Below are 23164 nucleotides of genomic sequence, written 5' to 3' on the forward strand. Positions count from 1 at the left end.
CTGGGTAATCCTGGCTCATCGTTGCTCGGATCAGAGGCAATTAACATATTTCTTCAGCTGTGGACCCCGAAACTGGGCTGTGTCCAAGAACTGTAGAGAAGAAAGAAAGAGGTAGTAGGTAGAGAACAGGACAACAGCATAAAAAGGGGTGGCAGAAAAGGCAATTAAACATATTTGTGCTCAAAAGTATTTGAGGTAGACTCCTACTACAAATTTAAGAAATTCTATGTAGAATACTTGATAAGTGAATTTAGATTAACTTCAGCAGGTGACCCCAGAATATAAAAACCTGGGCAGCATAAACTGAAGCTCTATTCTCCCTAGAAGAACCACATCAAGTCAACAAATTAGCTTGATTACATAAAAATTTGGTTTGGAACCAATCATGCACTTTATTTTAATGTTGTAAAGTAGGAAGAAACTTCATATTGTTAAAGGGGATCCACCTGGTCTAGACATGGCATGGTGATCCATTGTTTCCTCCAAGCCAATTGGTTAAGAATCCCAATTGGTTAAGAATCCCTGTAGTAGATGTTGACAGTGGAAAGGGGACCTGTGATTGAGATTCTACTGAGAGTGAAGTTTGGTAGTTGCAGCCTACTGTGAGCTTAGTATGTCTGATCCAGACATTGGAATCTCGGACCGTTGATGATGCCAGCTTGATCAACAGTGAGCAGCCAATATCTGCCTTTGTAAAATGTTAAACCCTCCCCATTACAGGTGATACCCCCTTCAAGGTAAATTTCTCCTGTTTGTATAAAGAGGAATAGCTGAGGCTGTAGGTTAGACAATATCTTGTCATTGTTACTACATTTTATTTGTTTGAAACCTCAACAAGAATATAAGAATATACATATGAGAATATACATTTCTACTAGTGATGTGCGGATCAACAAATTGTCGACCCACACTTGACTCCAACCCGCTGCTTCTGGCGGAGCGGAATCGGTTTATACTTAGCCCGAACCTGCCCATGACCCGAACTCACTGTGCGTTTGTTGGCCCGAACCCGACCAACCCACATGGGTCCCGCAGATATCGGGCGGGCATCACTAATTCCTACGGCAAATCTGACATACATAAAACCTCATAACGGGAAGTGATCCAATTGGAAACATTTCCAGCAATGAAATCGTACCAAATAAATCCGGCAGATGGGATCCAGTTTGTCTTCATTATACCTTGAAAGGCTTTTCCCTGGGGAGCTCCTTGAGCATTCTCCATCAATTTCCTCACCATAGAATGAGCCCTTTGCTCTAAGTCTTTTAATAAAAACAGTGGCACCACTTATCTTCTTAATTGCTCCCAAATGCCACTGGAAGGTTGGCACATATCTTTATACGATTCACTTCATTAACTATGACGTTGTTTTGTGCAGTGGCTCATAAATAAGTGATCGGAAATGGTAACTTTTTTGCAAAAGTTATTTATGGTACTCTGCCAACCTTGGTTCTATCATCCCTATGGTGGAAAAATTAAGCTCAGTGCCTTTCCGACATATTTTTCATCACCAGTGGTATAAAACTCCTATTTGTTGCACAATGTTCAGATGATATTGGAGATTACCGTTATGTGCAAAGTAGACCTTGGGGTCTCAAGGTAGACATGTGTACTTGGACACGGATGGGATATTAAGTCGGGGGAGTTGAGGGCACTGCTGGGATGGATTTCTTGTGGGAGTGGAAAGTATTATGGGGGCATCCATACCGGAAAAGGCAGTGGAACAGTTGGATTTAGAGGTGCCATGCTTGGTCCATATGCTAAAGTAAGGTGCTCTTGGAAGGGGTAATAAAACTGTGACAGGTCCACGTCATGTAACTTGCTTGACTGCAGACTAAAGTCCTGTGAGAGCAGAAGAAAACGTCATTGAGAAACACAGAAATAGATTGTAGGAGGGAACAGAAGCTTTCGGAACAGGATTGGGCAGAGTAAATGGATCCATAAAGTTTAATATGAATATCTATAAAGTTTAATATGAATAACTGTGTAAATCTGAATATGATTGACATTTTGACTGCATGATAGGAGAGCATAGTGAGCATAACCTCAACCCAACTTCTTACCGTGCAATCTGGCTTTGGGGCAGGGACCATATAGACCGACGTGAGATGCTGGAGCCCTCCGAAATTGCCCAGTTTTTCGTATTTCCTCCATTTCGCCCTTCGGTTTTGAAACCAAATCTTGTCGAGAATAATAGGAAGAAGTGTTATTGTCTCGTGACCCACCACCACGTTGCCTTCTAAATATGTGGAAGCATTTTCTCTAGATAGAGTAACCCATAGCATCTGCTAAGACAGTATTATTTAAAAGATATCTCCGTGAATTGATGTGAATGTATTTAGAGCTCTCTCCTCAACACACTTTGTATTTTTAGTTATTTCTGAGATGTTAGCAGTTTTAGACTGCCAATGCCAGGCTTTCAGCTCTGTTCGAAGGTGAGAGTGTCAGTGACCCTAACTGTCTATGTACTTTTTTGATTTGACCACCAATCAAGTACGGACACTCTCCTCATTTTGGCAGCATTTTGACTTAAAGACCTGCATTATGGGAATCCCATCAATAGAGAACATTCCCGCTATTCTAACAGTGAGGCACTGCCCTCTCATTAAAGGTAAACAAGCTTATTGTCAAAAATAGCACAGAGAGAAAAGGATATTTTTTTAACACCCAGTAATTTTCCGTGTATATATTTTTCCCTTTTGTTCGCAGCAGCATAAAGAGCTAAAGAGTTTATCTGCGCCGCACATCATTAACTAGATGGGATTATTGCATTTCCATGCATCTCACAATTTGACAGGCTATTTACAAAATAAGAAGACAAAACAGAAAGCGCAGAGCTACTGAGTCTGAACTGACCGTGCTGTCACTCAACTCATGTTTACAAGATGGATCAGCCTGGGGTTATGGTTTTGACATCTCCTGCAGTCAGCAAGCTTATGCTACATTGTTTCAGGAGTCAGAACCGGCAGACTCCGCTTTTAATTGCAATTACATTTACAAGTCGGGACCCACCTGCACTCGGACCTCTGGGAGCTGGTCCCGTGTCTGTACGTCGGGGTAGTGGGTAACCTGGAATATCTGCTCCAGCTCCTGCAGCTGTGCCATGGTGAAGGTGGTCCTGATTCTTGTTCTCTTGTTCTTCCGGTCACCTATAATGGAATGGTTGGTGAAATCAATGACCTATAGTGCAAAAGACCCAGGACATTTGGGCCCTGTGCAGCCCTTCCCCTCATCCTCATGTGGTGCTGTATCCCATGATGGCCCCATGGAGGAAAAGCCGGGACATAATCACAACTCCTGCCCCATGGTCATTAAACCACTGGCACTTACACCACCCAACGTCCTAAAGTGGAGAGCTGGTTCTGTCCCTCAGACTGGGCCTGGGGCAATGTGATCTTTTAATTGACTGGAGTCATTTACGGGGTATATACTAGAATGCCAACCTAGGAGTAATCTGGCCTAGGAGTAATCTGACCTAGGCGTAGTCCTAGGGGTAGTCTGGCCTAGGAGTAGTCTGGCCTAGGAGTAGTCTGGCCTAGGAGTAGTCTGGCCTAGGAGTAGTCTGGCCTAGGAGTAGTCCGGCCTATGGAGTAGTCCGGCCTATGGAGTAGTCCGGCCTATGGAGTAGTCCGGCCTATGGAGTAGTCCGGCCTATGGAGTAGTCCGGCCTATATGAGTGGTCCGGCCTATATGAGTGATCAAGCCTATGAGTAGTGGAGCAAGAAAATTGAAAGTATTTGTGCAAGTTCACATCTTGAGGGTATGAGGGGCAGTGGGTGGTTTGTCTGGAGGGTGGGATCGGAGCTTGATTACAAATCTAATTAGACCACTGTCAGTGAGACACTGTTTCAGGTTATGTGTATGAAAACTGTCATATTCCCAAAGTTTGGGGGGCCCTAAAGTGATTTTTCTTCATATATTCTGGTTATTGTGGAGCGAATGTCATTCATACTGACCCCTAATCCCCAGTGGAAGCAAATGGCTGTAAGGATCTCATTACAAGGGACCAGTATATTCCTGGCCTAATCCTGCCAATGATCCGGGAGCCCAGGCGGCTTGTGGAACCAGCGCGTTGCAAATAACGTATTCGCCTCTATGGACCGGCGGGAGGATTGCGGCCGAGATCAAACAGAAGAGGAGAGAAAGTGGCGGCACCTCCGTGACTGATGCTCTGGGGATGTAATGAGCTGAGTACAGGTAAAACCCATCTGCCGGATTTCACGCTGAGAATCGGTTCACTGAAGCCAGAAATTGGAAAGAAAAAAAATAGCTATTTTCTATTTAGCTTATTTAGCAGAGAATGAGTTTTTGGAGTAATACCAGTCAATCCTTTTCTTTTTTAAATCTCTGTTTTGGGTTTCAGAGACTTAAAGGAAAAGTATAGGGCAGACATGAGTGATCCTGGAGCTGGTGTTTAATTCTGCGTGTACATCACTGCTATACAACGGAAGAGCTCCAAAATCCAGACAGGACTCGATTGACACAGACTCCAGCCAATCACTGGCTGGTACCTCATAGCCCTGCCCCTAAACATCAGAGCCCCACCCCCAGCATCACCCGTCCTGTTCCCCTGTCCAGAACTTCGAGGGAGCCCAAGGCATATGATATGTCTCTTCCGTGTACCCCGAGTTCTGACCCTAGAGACTGTTCATAGCGTTGATATTAGGGATGCACCAAATCCAGGATTCCGTTCTGGATTCTGCATTTTTCAGCAGGATTCAGATTCGGCCGAATCCTTCTGCCTGACCAATCCGAATACTAATTTGCATATGCGGGGAGGGAAATCACGTGACTTTCACAAAAGAAAGTCAAAAAATGTTTTCCCCTTCTGAACCCAAATTTGCATATGCAAATTAGGATTTGGTTGGGTATTTGCCCAAATCTTTCGTGAAGGATTCAGGGATTTAGCTGAATCCAAAATAGTGGATTCGGTGCATCCCTAGTTGATATAGGGCTGAGAATGGGGGTCTAGATACAAGATATGGGGGTACAGACTCCCCTACAATACAGAGAGCTGAAGTGTAAAGACTGGGACCAGCTGTATCATTTATCATCATTAAAGGGGAACTCCATCTAGATAATGAAATTACGCCCAGTGAATTCATTAGGGGAAACTTCCTTTTCTATTTTCATTATTCACGAAAACTTTTTTCCCCCCCTTATCCATTTCAGTATTCCGTCTAACATATTTCCCAATAGGGATGCACCGAATCCACAATTTTGGATTCGGCCGAATCCTTCACGAAAGATTCGGACGAATACTGAACTAAATCCGAATCCTAATTTGCATACACAAATTAGGAGTGGGAAGCGGAAAACATTTTTTTAATTCCTTGTTTTGTGACTAAAAGTCATTTGATTCCCCACCTCCCCTAATTTGCATATGCAAATTAGGATTTGGATTCGGTTTGACCGTGCAGAAGGATTCATCCAAAACCTGCAGAAAAATGCTGAATCCTGGCAAATCCTGAACCGAATCCTGGATTTGGTGCATCCCTATTTCGCACTCACCGGTTCCCCACGTGCCCCCAGAATCCCGAATTGCGGATCGTTCTTGCCGCAATTAATGTTTATTACAATTTGCTTTTTTTCTGATGTCCAGCACAACACGGGGAGATGGATTTTGATTTTTAGATTTTTTTTTAAGTATTAGGTGAGGTTGAGCCAATTACGCAGTAGGTGCTGTAGTGGGGGTGGGGGGAAATATTGGTCTGAATGTGAAAATTGGGGGAAAATAATATTCCTATTTGCTAGTGGAGCTGCCAACAGCCTCCTGCGCTGCTGGACTAAGGGACTTTATGGCAAGTAGTGGGTCCAGGGGCCAACAGTCCATGTGTTTAATATAGGCACCCGTAGGCTTATGTCTAGGGCAGCAGCAGTTTTGGGGGTGCAGCCCTTGGGTGCCTATATATAAATATAAGGCTCGCTGCTTGACAATTGTGGTAGAGTTCTGCAGCGGGTCGGATACCTGCAGGTTACCCGCAAAAAATGTGGGATAAGGGTAGGATTTTCGCATGCGGGTATAGATGCGGGTAGCAGTTCTCATCTATATTTCTTATCTTCTGTTATTTAATTCCTTTTAAAATGTCACAAAACTTTTTTTTCTGACTCCGCCTACTTGTGACACTTCCGGGATGCGCATAAGGCAGTTGCGGAGCGGGGTCGGGTAGCGGATCCAAGTTGGTAAATATGCGGGTTTTGGTTCGGCTCGCAGATTCGGATCGGGTGTGGATGTCAAAGTGGTTCGGCGTAGGACTCTAACTTGTTGCTATGGAGGAGCTGAGGGGTAACACTGTGGCCTGGTACCTTCTGTCGTTCTGTACCCGCCAATCATTTGTCTCCCAGATGTGCTCCCTCATATTTGTCCCCAATGCCTTCACCCCCTTATTTAGGCCCTGAAGCCTCATTAATGGGAATACATTACATTATACAATTTAAGGTGAAAGACCTTAACTTCCCGAACTCACCCAAATTCCAGTACTTGGGACTTATCCCTGTTGCACTTACATGTGGAGCTTTCCTGCGGGGTGTCGCTCAGCTCATCCTCCCCTTCATGGTGTTCAGCTTCAAACTCATCTCTACCATTCACTGTCTGGGAGTCCGACCCAGGAACATTGTCTCAGGTAGTGGGGAGTTTGTGTTGGGCTCCCGGCTCTGAAAGCGACGGCTCCTGATGGAACTTCTGGTTCTTCTTCTGGAACCTCCAAAGGGGAACCTAAAGGCAACATCACAGTATCATGAGTAACCTTCATATATTCCTCTTCTTTCCCTAAGGGGGCCCAGCCTGAAGGCCAGTTAGGGGGAGATTTGGGGTGAGTGCTTATGTGTCCTGGGTACCCCTGGAACTATAGCAGGATGACTGTTACCCCAATGTTTCTATATATCTGTAACCTTGTTATGAGCTAAGGGGGCCCAGTCTGAAGGTCAGTTAGGGAGAGATTTGGGGTGAGTGCTTATTTGTACCCTGGGTACCCCTGGAACTATAGCAGGGTGACTGTTACCCCAATGTTTCTATATATCTGTAACCTTGTTATGAGCTAAGGGGGCCCAGTCTGAAGGCCAGTTAGGGGGAGATTTGGGGTGAGTGCTTATTTGTCTCCTGGGTACCCCTGGAACTATAGCAGGGTGACACCCCAATGTTTCTATATATCTGTAACCTTGTTATGAGCTAAGGGGGCCCACCCTGAAGGCCGGTTAGGGGGAGATTTGGGGTGAGAGCTTATTTGTGCCCTGGGTAACCCCTGAAACTATAGCAGGGTGACTGTTACCCCAATGTTTCTATATATCTGTAATCTTGTTATGAGCTAAGGGGGCCCAGTCTGAAGGTCAGTTAGGGGGAGATTTGGGGTGAGTGCTTATTTGTACCCTGGGTACCCCTGGAACTATAGCAGGGTGACTGTTACCCCAATGTTTCTATATATCTGTAACCTTGTTATGAGCTAAGGGGGCCCAGTCTGAAGGCCAGTTAGGAGAGATTAGGGGTGAGTGTACCTTTAAGTCAGGCCCGGACTGATAATCTGTGGGTTCTGGCAAATGCCAGAGGGGCTGCTATAAGGTCCCATAGAAAGTCAGTATTTGGTGGGCTGATGGGTGCTGTTTGGGTCTCTATGTGGGCTGATTGGGCCTCTGTGTACCTGAAATGCCAGGGCCTATTTTAATTCTCAGTCCGGACCTGCTTTAAGTCTACATCCCTTTTAGCTATTTACTTGGAAATAAATCCGAAACTGTTTTATTTGTTTATTTTTTATCCCATTTTGTCACATTTAAATGATTTCCTTCTTTCTTTTTTGTAATGGTTATTTTTGAGAGAGGAAACCCCATTAATTCGGTGCCGGCTCTGACTGATCGCTCATAGTTTTCTGCGCTTGAGTGAATTTCATTTTTTTATTACTTTATATCAGAGGGAAAATAAGACTCTCCTGTAATATCTCTCCAGAACCTTTCAAGGCCCATCATTCAGCCATCACTGTCACATGGAACCCGAATAAAATCTCCTTTTCCTTTATGTCAAGAGAGAAAGCTTATCCTTTTCCATGTAGGATGGGAATTGGTTTAAAGGGCAAATTCACCATTGCATGTTTTGTTTTAGACTTTCCTTTTTTGATTTAAGGGGTGGTTCATCTTTAAGTTATGTTTTAGTATGTCATAGAAAGCAACTTTTCGATTGGTCTTCGTTATTTATTTTTTCTGACTCTTTCTAACTTTTAAATGGGGGTCACTGGCCCCATCTAAATATGACTACACAATTTTTGTTATTGCTACTTTTATTACGCATCTTTTTATTCAGGCCTCTCATTTATACTCCAGTCTCTTATTCAAATCAGTGCATAGTTGCTAGGGGAATTTGGATCCTAGCAACCAGATTGTTGAAATTACAAACTGGGGAGCTGCTGGATAAAAAGCTAAATAATTCAAAAACCACAAATAATAAACAATGAAAACCAATTGCAAATTGTCTCAGAATATCCCTCTCTACATCATACTAACAGTTAATGCAAAGGTGAACAACTTCTTTAAAGTTGCTATGGGTTACTAGAACTGTGGTATATTTTTGACTTTATAATCCTATTACCCCATAGCTAGTACTGGAGTTGTCCGGCTTTCCCATTGGGAAGGCTGCAGAGAGAAAAAGTGCCCCTGTGCTATTGGCTCTGAGTTTACTTTGACTTAAGTCTGCTGGGAGTTGCAGTCAAACAGCCACATCGGATTGGTCTGTGCCACAAGAGTTTTTCCAATTGCCGGATTATATTCTACACCGTCTCATCGCAGCCAAACACACAATGCATTTTTATTTGATGAAGTCGCCCTAACGATCGTTATGATTGATTATCCGTTGCTTGATTATAAATGGCACCCATTCTGTCTTTTCTTGTTCTCCATTATTTGTATGCAGCTGCTTAGCTTCCCGTACTGTACAAATCAGTAACCAACCTCCGATTTATTCCTCTACAAGCCGGCTTGCACAAAGGCTTGGCATTTATGGATCACCATATTTATATTGTCGGAGAAGATCCATAACAGCATCACAGAACTATGTCTGGAGGGTACTGGTGGTGTTGTAGAAAGCCTGGGACAGATCAGGTGGGAAATTAACAGTCTGATCAGTTAGGGAATGGGCAGCCCATATGGGCCAGGAACCCTAAAACAGAGTAGGGGAGGACACCTGGAAGAGGCATAGGCAGATAGGCAATGGTCAACGCAGATGGGTCAGGAACCGTAGAAAAATAGAACTCGGTAGAGGAAGGAAACATGTGCAAGGCATAGGGCTCACCTGAATATGAAATGTCAAACAGTTAAGTAATGGTCAACGCAGATGGGCCAGGAACCATAAAACTCAGTAGGGGAGGACGCCTGGAAGAGGCATAGGGCTCCCATAAGCAAGAAATAAGACCGTAGGCAGATAGGCATTGGTCAACAAAGATGGGCCAGGAACCCTAGAAACATAGAACTCAGTAGGGGAAGGAAACCTGTGCAAGGCATAGGGCTCCCCTAATTGTGAAATGTCAAGCAGTTAGGCAATGGTCAACGCAGATGGTCCAGGAACCCTAGAAATATAGAACTCAATAGGGGAAGGAAGCCTGGAAGTGGCACAGGGCTCCACTAAGCAAGAAATGTCACATTAGGAAGTTAGGCAACTGCTATCCAGATGGGCCGGGAACCCTAGAAATATAAAACTGTTGGGGAAGGAAACCTGTGCAAGGCATAGGGCTCCCCTGAGTGTGAAATGTCAAGCAGTTAGGCAATGGTCAACCAAGATGGACCAGTAACCCTAGAAACATCAAGCCCAGTAGGGAAAGAAAACCTGGGGGAGGCATACGGCTCCCTGGAGCATGAAGTGTGATCTCAGGAAGTTTGGTAATGGGAAATGGTCAGAAATCCTAGGAACATTGAACCTGGTAGGGGAAGGCATATGGCTCCCCTGACAATGAAATACAATTACATATTAGTTGTATGATTTTATAGTAAGGTAATGGGTATCCCAGCTGGGACAGTAATCCTATAAACCTAGTAAGGGGCTGACAAGGAGTAAGACTTCCCTGAGTATAAAGTGACATCACAGTTAATTAGGCAACTGGCAATCCACATGGGTCAGTAACCCCAGAAATCTAGAACCTACTAGGGAAGGAAAGTTGGAGACATAGGGCTAGGGCAGCTGGGGAAGGGGTACTCCAAAATAAAGTCTTAGACAAATGTCTCACCAGAGAATGGAGTAAGATGGACAATAATTGCTCTGGTCTCATGTAATTAATAGGAAATGAGAAGTTCCAATGAGGAGAAACCTAGAAACGCCTGGGATAGTCACAGGACTCATCAATGCATAGAACATAAATAAACTGATCTTTCTCGAGCAAATGGGCAGGGTCTTTGCATCTTTACAAATGTCACCTCTGGGACATCACACTGTTAAAAAATGGAATTCATTTCCTCTCATAAAACATTTTACTGAATTTTGAAGATCGCTTTATGATTACCCTTCTACTTACCCGTTTTCAGCTCAGCTGCTGTTCTCAGGTGTGTTGTTTCTACTGTAAGTCCTCTGTATAAGAATAACTTAAGAAAGGCTTGTTGGAAACATTCTTATTAGAAGGTTTCTTCAGAATTTCCTCTATGGAATATGATAAACCAGGGTTTGAGCGACTCTTAGAAGTTCTGAGTTCCATGGCCTAGGATTCAACAATAACCAGTAGCCCAAGGAAGGATATTAAGCCCTTGAACTACAGACAGATGCCCACCATGAAATGACAGTTGCTAGAGTCTATGTGCCGGGAAGCCTTCTAGAGTTTCCTATAATCTTCTTATACGGCCGTCCTTAAATTTGGGATAAAAGTGTAATATGTGAAGACAAATTGATTCGATCATGTTGTTCTTGGGTCTCCATAACAAGTGAAGAAGGTCCATAAAGAAGTCTGAAGAAGTGAAACTCAAAAAGTAAGATACCCCCCCTTCGCCAAGGGTTCTATCTTCTGTCCTCCATTAATCATGAACCAAAGTAAACACTGTAACGCTTCACCATTCCATATCACAATAACCAGGTCATGGTCGGTGGCTTTCACAGCTTTCTACGGAGAAGGTCCAGGAAGTCTGTCTTGTTATTTACTTGGAATTAGAGTACTCGGTTCTTTCACCTTCATCTTTCCATCATCAAAGCGGATGGAATTTTATTACCATCTGGTTGTGGTGGAAACAGATTCCTTCAAAGGCTACTTCTTCTGGCCTTCACAGTGTTCCTCTGAAGTTCATACCAGTCCAGAACTCGACTGCTTCAGTTATTCCATAGGCCTTACTGTTTCATATGGTTCAACATGCAGTGTACCCTAACTGACCCATACATGTTGGTCCTTATTGTCCTCTCTTCAGATTCCTTCTCATCTTGAGTTCTTCGTTGGTTCTTCACCTTGCTTTATTCTCTTATTCTTCCTTTCAATCTCCAGAAACTCTTAGAGCTTTTCTTTTCTTTTTTCTGTTGCTGTAGTTCCTCATGTTCTTCCCTTTTGAACTCTCCACCTCTAAACGACTCTCGTATCCTCTATAACGACTTAACTGTTTCTTCCCCTTTCTCCCAGTCACCCGTGCTCTTCTGCTTCTGTGTCATTGTTATCTGGCAGCCAGAATACTATTGACCAACCCTTCCTTGTTTGCTTGTGTCTCTCCTATACTCATATCTATGACACAAAGTCGGTTTACTCTGTAACCATAACCAGCCCTTATTAACCCTTCCACTGCCGGGGGAGCCTCTGATAACATTCCGGCCTTCTGCTAGTTAACGGCCTGGATCAATGAGCAATAAATTGGTTAGGATAAGTTTCCCCTTGATTTCCCACTTAAAGACTGGACAGAAGGAGTAGGAAATTCGTGTGCAACAATTAATCATCATTCTACTCATTTAACTGTATTTATTAATCACCTTCGCTGGCTTTCAGAGCAACGACCTTGAGTGCGACAGATTTCGCACGAAGGCGGGTGAATAATTGGGCTTGTAGCCTGCCGGAGAAGATCAAGGTTACCCTATAAATTGGGGGAGAGGCTTTGGTGTCTCATTGGAAGACGGATTAACGTATATTTTGGTCGCATGCTGTTCGCAGATAAGTCGAGATCACAAGCGTCTCTGTAGAACATTCCGGCATTGGGGCTTTTTAGTGGAGTCGTTTGTGAAACCCTGGTGTTTTATTGGGGGGGAAAAACACACTTTGAAGGTTTAGATGCCGACGCGGCACAAAAATAGCTCTTCTGTTTTCCCAAATAGCCTTTTTGTTTGCCCTTTCATCTCCATCACTTGCATCTTCTTGCTTCTCTATGGGCTTCTCTGTATCGCGGGGGCACTGAAGTACTGAGCACATTTAAAGGGGGGCCAGGAATTCTCCCGCTTTTAATGATGTTTAGGTCATGGCAATGTCGGAATGTTTTATGTGAATAAAAAGGCTCTACTGAACGACACTGTCCAGGCTTTAGAGCTTGTTGAACTACAACGTTCAGTCTTATGGGGGTAGGGAGTTGTAGTGCAGCTGTAGAGTATCTTTTACTACTGAGAGGTGTGATTATATTGCGTTCCACAGACAATTGCCAAATGTAAAGCCTGGGGCCCTGCAAGGCCGCCCAGCGATCAATATGGCAGCTTCAGACCATGACTATGAGCAAACTTAGGGACTGTTCCTGCTGAATTGTGCTTAGTACAGTGAATACCTATGTTGCCATAGTTTTATGGGATCTCTCTGTACAGACTATGAGCAAACTTAGGGACTGTTCCTGCTGAATTGTGCTTAGTACAGGGAATACCTATGCTGCCATAGTTTTATGGGATCTCTCTGTACAGACTATGAGCAAACGTAGGGGCTGTTCCTGCTGAATTGTGCTTAGTACAGGGAATACCTATGCTGCCATAGTTTTATGGGATCTCTCTGTACAGACTATGAGCAAACTTAGGGTACTGTTCCTGCTGAATTGTGCTTAGTATAGGAGAATGCATAGCAGAATTCCAGACATAATAACCCTTATTCTTTAAGGAGACTGCCGCACACAGACACTACAATTACAGTTTCACTGCTATTTACTTTAAGGACGGGATGAAGATGTGGAGCAGATCAAAGAGCTGATACTAAGTGACAAATTGTCTCCGATTTGTACCACGGAATAGAATATATTGTGTGTTCATGAGCCAATAGCCACCCTTTTCTTTGCCGCTGTCTTAAAGGGGAACGCCAACTAAAAAATCACTTTTGCCTAATGAAAGAAAATGTAACTAAGCAACTTCCCAATATCCATTCATTCCTCATTCTCACTGGGTTTATAGTTCTGTGTAACTGTCATTGTGTCTGTCCCTTTCTCTGCACTGCTGCCTCTGACTCCTGATACAACTTCCCAATATCCATTCATTCCTCATTCTCACTGGGTTTATAGTTCTGTGTAACTGTCATTGTGTCTGTCCCTTTCTCTTCTCTGCACTACTGCTTCTGACTCCTGATACAACTTCCCAATATCCATTCATTCCTCATTCTCACTGGGTTTATAGTTCTGTGTAACTGTCATTGTGTCTGTCCCTTTCTCTGCACTGCTGCTTCTGACTCCTGATACGACTTCCCAATATCCATTCATTCCTCATTCTCACTGGGTTTATAGTTCTGTGTAACTGTCATTGTGTCTGTCCCTTTCTCTTCTCTGCACTGCTGCTTCTGACTCCTGATACAACTTCCCAATATCCATTCATTCCTCATTCTCACTGGGTTTATAGTTCTGTGTAACTGTCATTGTGTCTGTCCCTTTCTCTGCACTGCTGCCTCTGACTCCTGATACAACTTCCCAATATCCATTCATTCCTCATTCTCACTGGGTTTATAGTTCTGTGTAACTGTCATTGTGACTGGGCACTGTCACTTTGTAAATCAGTGGTTGAAAGAAACCCCTGCAGCGCCACACATGGGTGATTTATCTCTTTTTTTTTTTTTTTTAAAGGGAAAGTGGCAGAGAAGTGGTTTGCTGTAGTTTATTATGAGCGGCTGAGGGGCCACATCATTAATCCTTGAGATGTTCTGCTGGTTGGAGTTATCCTCGGCTTTCTCTCGCTCACTTCCAATTAACTCCCGGCCGCACGGCTCATTAGCTGCTCACCCTGTGAATAATTAAGAAAATAATTTTTAATAACTGTCTAGAAACCAATGTATTTGTAGGGTCGATCCATCCCCCCTCCAAGATTAATACCTGCAGAGCTGTTCTACCTTTCAGCAGTAGGGGGAGCTGTGAGCTTAGTTATATCTAGTTTATAGCCTGACAGTCCCATGTTCTTCTGGGTCTAAAAGTCCAACAGTTGCTTGTTGTTATATGTTGTAGTTGTATTTTAGATGCATTCCTTGTCTGTGTAACACTATTAACATGTGGCTAATCTGCGCTTCTATTTGTATTCTTAATTAGGTCTTATTCGTTAAATAACTATTCAAGTATTTGTCTGTTCCTTTTTGCACTCCTGATCGTGACTCTTGAAACACTGTAGCAGACGTCCGACCTCCTTCAGCCAAGATAGGCCTGTTCATTAACTGGTTCCTGCTACATTGTTTCATCAGTCAGAACTCCTAGTGCGGAGAATGGCAAGGAAAATAAAAAAAGTCATGACTACCTGTGATCCCCAGGTACTTGTTGCAAGTACCACCCTGATGGCGGCCCCAACCTCTTTCAAAGTCTCATTTATCTGTCTCCCGTCCTCCCGTTCTTTTTCTGTTATTCCTAAAAGAAAAAGTGAAGACCTCAATGGCTGATGCATTAGATATGTATAAGAAGGGGTTGGATGGTGTTTAGCAAGTGAGGGAATACAGGGATATGGGAGATAGCTCATAGTACAAGTTGATCCAGGGACTGGTCCCATTGCCATTTTGGAGTCAGGAATTAATTTTTTTTCCCCCTCTGAGGCAAATTGGAGAGGCTTCAGCTGGCGTTTTTAGCCTTCCTCTGGTTCAACTGGCAGTTAGGCAGGTTATATAAAGACTTAAAAGTTTGAACTTGATGGACGTGTCTCGCTTTGAGGCCGAAGATTTGACACGGGTCCCCCCCCCTTACCTCATAATAAGGTTACGGATATATAAAAACATTGTTTTATCAGCCATAGGCTGTGCAAAGGAATAGCAGGGACACCAGTGGTTGTCAGACTTCAAGTGCCACTTGAAAGTTAAACATCTAGGGCTAGAACTTGGGCTAGACAAGCTAGAGCTAGAAATTGGGCTAGACAAGCTAGAGCTAGAAATTGGGCTAGACAAGCTAGAGCTAGAATTTGGGGTAGACAAGCTAGAGCTAGAACTTGGGCTAGACAAGCTAGAGCTAGAACTTGGGCTAGACAAGCTAGAGCTAGAATTTGGGCTAGACAAGCTAGAGCTAGAACTTGGGGAAGACAAGCTAGAGCTAGAACTTGGGGTAGACAAGCTAGAGCTAGAATTTGGGCTAGACAAGCTAGAGCTAGAACTTGGGCTAGACAAGCTAGAGCTAGAACTTGGGCTAGACAAGCTAGAGCTAGAACTTGGGCTAGACAAGCTAGAGCTAGAACTTGGGCTAGACAAGCTAGAGCTAGAATTTGGGCTAGACAAGCTAGAGCTAGAACTTGGGGAAGACAAGCTAGAGCTAGAACTTCGGGTAGACAAGCTAGAGCTAGAATTTGGGCTAGACAAGCTAGAGCTAGAACTTGGGCTAGACAAGCTAGAGCTAGAACTTGGGCTAGACAAGCTAGAGCTAGAACTTGGGTTAGACAAGCTAGAGCTAGAACTTGGGCTAGACAAGCTAGAGCTAGAATTTGGGCTAGACAAGCTAGAGCTAGAACTTGGGCTAGACAAGCTAGAGCTAGAATTTGGGCTAGACAAGCTAGAGCTAGAACTTGGGCTAGACAAGCTAGAGCTAGAACTTGGGGTAGACAGAAGATGCATGTGCCACAGGCATAATTAAAGGGGCAGTTGGAGAGAAAGTGATTGACAGGTTTGAGAAAGATTGAGGTGGTGGTGCAGACCAGGGGATGATGGAGTTGTGTGGACCTGGCGCAGGCATTGGGTGAAGGCGAACAAATACAAGGGTGGGGTAGGTCAAAATACAAGGGCGTAACTCCAGAGGAAGCAGACCCTGCAACTGCAAGGCAGCACAGGAGGTATAGGGGTGCCATGGGGCCCTAATTAATGACAATTTAAATCAATATCGGTATTAGAGGTCAATCTCTAGACCAGTGGTCCCCAACCTTTTTTACCCGTGAGCCACATTCAAATGTAAAAAGATTTGGGGAGTAACACAAGCATAAAAAAGTCCCTTGGGTTGCCAAATAAGGGCTGGGATTGGCTTCTTTGTAGCCCCTGTGTGAACTAGCAGCCTACAAGAGGCTCTACTTGGCACTATACTTAGTTTTTATGCACCCAAAACTTGCTTTCAAGTCTGGCATTCAAAAATTTGAGGACACTGAGAGCAACATGTTGCTCACGAGCTACTGGTTGGGGATCACTGCTCTAGACCTTTTGGGCGCCTGAAAAATAATTTGCTGTGGGGCCCAGTGATATCTAGTTACGCCACTATCAAGATATCAGGCCAAGTAGTAGACAAGATGAATGGGATCATCGTTTCTCACACCCAAATCCCAATCCAAATTTCCAGGATTATCTAGGAGATGCAACTAGACTTTCATCCCAAACTTCACCCTCAGTGGTCAACAGGTTAAGCCACTGCTCCATGGCCCTCCAGGGAAGGCCATCTCCACAGTTTGCAAAGCTGTATAAATATAGGTCTTCCTTGTGTGTGGCCATATTGAACCTTAAAGGTGGGACACTCTATGTCCCTTTGCATCTCAGACGTTGCAGAGCACTGCTTTCCTTTGTTTGAGTATCTCCTACAATTCTTATCTCCAACCAAAATGCCATTCAGCCGTGTGCCTAAAGAGTCTACTTGGGGCTTATCCTCTGCAGACTCAGAGCCAGTAGCAATCAATACCAGTAGCGTGCTTGTTAAACCCATTGTCAAGCTGGTAACCACTATCTTCTCATACATTACATCTACATTATTAATGAGCCGCAGCTTTGTTTGGAGCACAATATTGTTATTGATGTTGGTTTACGAGCCCTTGTCGATTTACTCGCCGCACGCCCACGGCGGACGGAAAGGAGAGAAAATATAGACGCCTAAAATCTATTTTTAATTGCCTCGTGCCAGTGATTTTCTCTCCAACATGTAAACACCCATTCTCAGCTTTTATCTGCTATTTCCCCATAAGGCTAGCATTAGCAATTTATGGGTTTCAAACGTAGTTAAAGTTCTTCACCAGCAGCAAAGCCGAGCCCGAGGCTTCCCCGATGGTTTGCATTGCTAGAATTTATTTATGGCGTGGCGCTTTGTGTGGGAGTCGCACGATGGGAAGAAGGAATGTTATAGATATTTTAATTGACAGATGGGCCGTTAAGGTCTTATTCAAGAGATGTATGAAATGCATGTGGTCATTGTATATTCTCCCTAATAAGGAATAAAATAATTTAGTATACTACTTTTTTACCCCCATTTAATAGCGTCCTTTTTAGGTCATTACTGTAGCCTCATCAGTGCTGTGAAGTCTAACTAACTAGTTGTCCTCCCTTCGCTGCTATAACTGCCCTTACTCTTTTGGGAAGGTTCCCCAATAGTTGGAACATTGTTGCTGGGAGTTGCTTCCATTCAGCCTCAAGAGCATTAGTGAGGTTGGGCACTGATGTTGGGGATCAGGCTCACAGTTGGGGGTCTAGTTCATCCCACAGGGGTTTAGTTGGGTTGCCCCTCCCTTTGCTGCTATAACTGCCCCATCTCTTCTGGGAAGGTTCCCACTAGAGTTCCACAGGTATTCCTATGGGTTTAGGTCAGGGTTCTGTGCAGTCAGGTTCTTCCCATCTTGACAAACCCATTCTGTAAGGACGTGGCTCTGTACGGACAGGAAAGGGCCTTCCCCAAACTGTTCCACAAAATAGGAAGCACAGAATTATCAGGAATGTCAATGTGCCCTGTAGTTTCACCAGAACGAGGGACAGCCCTAGACGATTGTTCCTTCTCCAGCTGGCAATCTGTATTCAGGCCTGGTGTTCTCCTGGCATCTGCCAATCCAGAGAATTTTGGCAGCTCCAGAACCCTATGCAGGTGCCCTTCATACCACTCCAATCTACGCTTGGTATTGTACATGGTGGTGTTAGGTTTGTTTTGTGTCTGATTCCCCATAGTCATCTCCTTCAAAGATGGTCTAGAATAAGTGTTCTAACTGAAAATGTCATTCTAGATCAGTGATCGCCAACCAATGGCTTGCAAGCAACATGCCTTTTGATGTCGCTACTAGATGTTTCTCCTCAAAGCAGGTGCTCGTTTTTGGATTTCTGACTTGAAGGCAAGTTTTTGAGGCATAAACACCATACGTACTGTCAACTAGACTTACTTGTAAGTCTTATTTTGCAACCGCTAGGAATTGTATTCATGCGCATGTTGCTCCTCAACTTTTTTATATGAAAAAGTGGGTCAAGGATAAAAAAAGCTTGGGGGCCCTTGTTCTAGATGGAGGGTCTGGATAATTTTGACCATATAGTATAGCATATACAAGGTAACATCATAGACCTTAGGAGAGGAGGTCTCTACCCCTAGGACAGTCATGTCCAAACCATTGGCTGCCATATCGTGTAGGTAGGGGATACTACACATTGACTATCTGTGTTGGCACATAAAGGATTTATCTGCCCAGACGGTGGCACATATGGAGAATTCCCACGCTACTTACTGAATATTTCAATAGAAAAACATTCACAGTTTGCAATCTGTGCCTCAAAACTGCAAACAAAATGGTGTTTGTTACAAATTAACTCATCATAGCGCAGAAAGAGCAGTCACACCTTGTTTCCGACTTCCTTCACCAAAGAGTTTGCCAAAAATATCATGGCCTTGGTCTTGGCCAGCCAAGCACAAAATTTAAATTCCAAATTTGATCGTGGCCAAACCAACAATAAAGAAAAAAGCCAAATGTATGAGAATTTGCTTCCAAATCTAATAATAAGCTTAACTTCCCCTTTAGGATCTGTCCGGCTCTTGTTTCAGAACCTGTTGTTGATGCCATTTTTCTTACGAGGTCATCAAAAGAGAAAAGTTATTGTAATTTAGTCGTCATTTTTCATTTGAACTCTGATAATAAAGTTGAAATCCTTGGGCTGAATCAAAGAAATCTTATTTCCCAGAGAAGAGATTGTATCGGGTTTTCCTTTTTGAGCCCATTGCAAGTGAGAAGGTAATTTGACAGATTTCATAGGTCAGGAGATGAGCATTTAATGGTGGTTAATCTTGTCATAAAGGAGTTGGAAGAAGCTGCATTATGATCACTTAATTCTTGTTCTCTATTCATAGTGTTTTCTCGCTTCCCCGGGATTCGGTTGTGATTTTTGGTTTGTTTTAACATCATTTTATGTCTATTCTAATATCTGCCACCTCAGTAATTAATTTCACTCTAATTTCAAATCTATTTGTTCTACGTGCTATAATTCCTCTGTTATAATCTAGGGGTACCCAGCACTCACCCCAAATCTCCCCCTAACTGACCTTCAGACTGGACCCCCTTAGCTCATAACAAAGTTACAGATATATAGAAACATTGGGGTAACAGTCACCCTGCTATAGTTCCAGGGGTACCCAGGGTACAAATAAACACTCACCCCAAATCTCCCCCTAACTGACCTTCAGACTGGGCCCCCTTAGCTCATAACAAGGTTACAGATATATAGAAACATTGGGGTAACAGTCACCCTGCTATAGCTCCAGGGGTACCCAGGGTACAAATAAGCACTCACCCCAAATCTCCCCCTAACTGACCTTCAGACTGGGCCCCCTTAGCTCATAACAAGGTTATAGATATATAGAAACATTGGGTTAACAGTCACCCTGCTATAGTTCCAGGGGTACCCATGATACAAATAAGCACTCACCCCAAATCTCCCCCTAACTGACCTTCAGACTGGGTCCCCTTAGCTCATAACAAGGTTATAGATCTATAGAAACATTGGGGTAACAGTCACCCTGCTATAGTTCCAGGGGTACCCAGGGCACAAATAAGCACCCACCCCAAATCTCCCCCTAACTGGCCTTCAGGCTGGGCCCCCTTAGCTCATAACAAGGTTACAGATATATAGAAACATTGGGGTGTCACCCTGCTATAGTTCCAGGGGTACCCAGGGTACAAATAAACACTCACCCCAAATCTCCCACTAACTGGTCTTTAGGATGCGCCCCCTTAGCTCATAACAAGGTTACAGATATATAGAAACATTGGGGTAACAGTCACCCTGCTATAGTTCCAGGGGTACCCAGGGCACAAATAAGCAATCACCCCAAATCTCACCCTAAGTGGCCTTCAGGCTGTACCTTCACTTAAATAAGGAAAGTGGGTGTTTGCTTTTAACCTCAAGTTACCCCTTTGTTCAGTTTTACCTGTTATCTAACCATCCAAATGACATTTTTAAAATTTAATTCAAATCTTTCTTTTTCGACAACTTTGGGTGTAATTAAAGGAAGGTTAACATTGAAACAGAGGCTTCTAAAAATGCACATTGTCATGGTAACAGATACAGATGGATACGGCGATGATTGTGAAGAAGGGAGGTGGGAGAGGCTGCACCCATGATACAAGAGACATTTCGGAACTCCAGAAAGTTTGAGGCAGTCCAACATCCATGTAGGTTTTAGATATGGACCAAGGGTGGGAGATATTTTGAAGAGCAGAATCCCTCAAATTATTCATCTTGGGAATTTCATTGATAATGCAATAATTTATAGACTTTGGGTGCTGGGGTCTACAGAACAATCTGGGGTGCATGGGAAGTACACTAGGACTAAGCTTGAATTGTTATAATAGCCATTTGTCCAGCCCAAGCCCAATACCTAGGAGAAGATAAAAGATGGCAGCATGGTGCTACCCAAGCAAGTGTCAAAGGCTAAAAGTTAGTGGTTTGGATTACTGGGGGTGGGGTTGGTGGGTGCCAAACAAATTGGCACCCCATTAATGGAACCCCACTATAGAGTCCTGCAAGGATCCATTTTTTGGAACCCGTACCCGCAACCTGCAATCCGCAACCTGGACCTGCAACCCGCATTCTTACCTGCTTGGACCCGCTACCCAACCCCCAAGTAAGTTATCCGCAACCCGGACCCGCTGACTATCAAGTGCTGTCATTGTAAACCCGGAAGTGACATCATCCGAAGTAGGCGTGATCAGAAAAAAGGAATAAAAATCGATATTGAGAAGACCCGCGGCCGACCCTCAACTCGCAAACCTGCCAACCCGCGTCTATACCCGGAACCTCTAATCGCAACCCGCAGGGTACTGCATGTTTATTGCGGGTAACCCACGGGTACCCGACCCGCTGCAAGACTCTACCCCACTATCCCCTACTTTTAGATACCTGGAAAGTGCTTCCAAAATTGTTCTTAGTTATAAATACGTCCCGTTGATAATCCCTTTGTACACCGCGGGGAATATAAATTGACATAAACATGGGGTTTTATGATAAAAAAAAAACACATTCCTGCCAAACATCGTTGCTTTGTTTTTGCTCTTTTCATCCCGGCGGCGACGTTTGATATTTTAGTGACGCCGAAAGCCCCGTCTCGCTGCTGGGAAATGGGAACGGCACCTGCACGAAAAGTAATTGCGGCGTAATTTGTAATCAATTTCAAGGCGATAGACAAAAGTGCACTTCAGCTGAAATATCTCCTGCTGTAGAATAGAGGCTTTTATGGTGGAAAATCACAGCAAACAAGCTGTCGTTTATTTATGTTACCTCTCAGGAACGGCAGTGGGGGGCAACATGGGAGCTCTTGGGCTCAATTTCTCGCTCGTAAAAAATTAGTCCCAACAGAAAACTCTTAGGTTTATTTTTCATTGACTTCTTACACAGGGCATTACAGAAAATGTTTAATCATGAACAAATCCCTGCCCAGCAGAGCTTACAATCTAATTTTCTTAAAGTAAAGGGTAGTTACAGGTACTATCATGGGAAGCTAGTTAGGCTGTAAGTATGTTTATTTGGATTGTGGGAGGAATCTACCGCACCCATATAAATTCAGTGGTGAGGTTAACTTTTTGTCAACCCTCGCTTCGCTACTATATTTGTATAGACCTGACCCCAACCCCCCAGGACCCAAACAGTACCCAATGCATTATGCAGCACCCCTTGGGTTTCAGGTCTGTGTTAGACTGGAAGGTCCATGGTCCACCAGGGCTTCCAACACAGGGGCCTAGGGTTGCCATCTGTCCGGATTTTACCCGAACAGCCCAGTTTTTGGAAGGGCTGCCTGTGTGAAAAGTGCCTGTCCGTATTTCCAAATTAGTAAATCTGGACAGGACATTGAAGGGAATGACATGGTGATCAGCCAATCGCTGATTACCTAGTCATCAGTCCCGCCCCCACATCATTCGTCCCGCCCCCTATGTTGCCCACCTTGACCTGAACGTCATCCGGTCCGCGTCTCATCGCCCCCGCCCCCGCCCCGATGTCACTGGCCCGCCCCCTGTATAGTTTCCCCAAGGAAAGAGTTGGCAACCCTACAGGGGCCGCTGCCACCCCCTTCTGGTCCAACCTACCCAAACTGCAACCCCCCTCCTAGCACCTCACACATACTTGTTCTCTAGTTGCAGCCTCAATTGGGACTGGAGGGTGAAGATCAGGGGGCAGCGTTGACCCATGAGGGCAGCAGACGGGTGCAGGTCTGGGTCAGCAGTTCCACTAGGGCCAGGGCCCACTGGATTTTTTCCGGTGTCCCGCCAGCCCAGTCCAACCCTGTTTCAGGCTGGCCCTTGCAAAGGTACGGAGGGCCATGTGAAGAATTTGGCTGTTACCCACCCATTACCCATTAGAAAAATGTTTCATCTGCCCACTTGACCCATGGGGAAACTCCTTGGATCCTGGGGTTTTGGGCTGACCTATATCTAGCTACTGAATTCTCTTTTTTTTTTTTTTGAATCCCAGTCCTGAGCCATTGTGCCTTGTACATACAGACTTGTTTCAAGCATTTCCTTTTAGTTGTACTGTGTTCTTTGTGCATTGGCACTTGGGGGTGAGGGTCACGCCTAGCTTTGTGCATAATAAACCCAGAGAATTCAGACCCACCAAAGAAGAGACAGGCCATTATCCATGGCTGCTATTGAACTTCCCAGGCTTAAAAATACCCT

This window comes from Xenopus laevis, chromosome 3L (genome assembly GCF_017654675.1).
Source record: "Xenopus laevis strain J_2021 chromosome 3L, Xenopus_laevis_v10.1, whole genome shotgun sequence".
Lineage (NCBI taxonomy): Eukaryota > Metazoa > Chordata > Amphibia > Anura > Pipidae > Xenopus > Xenopus laevis.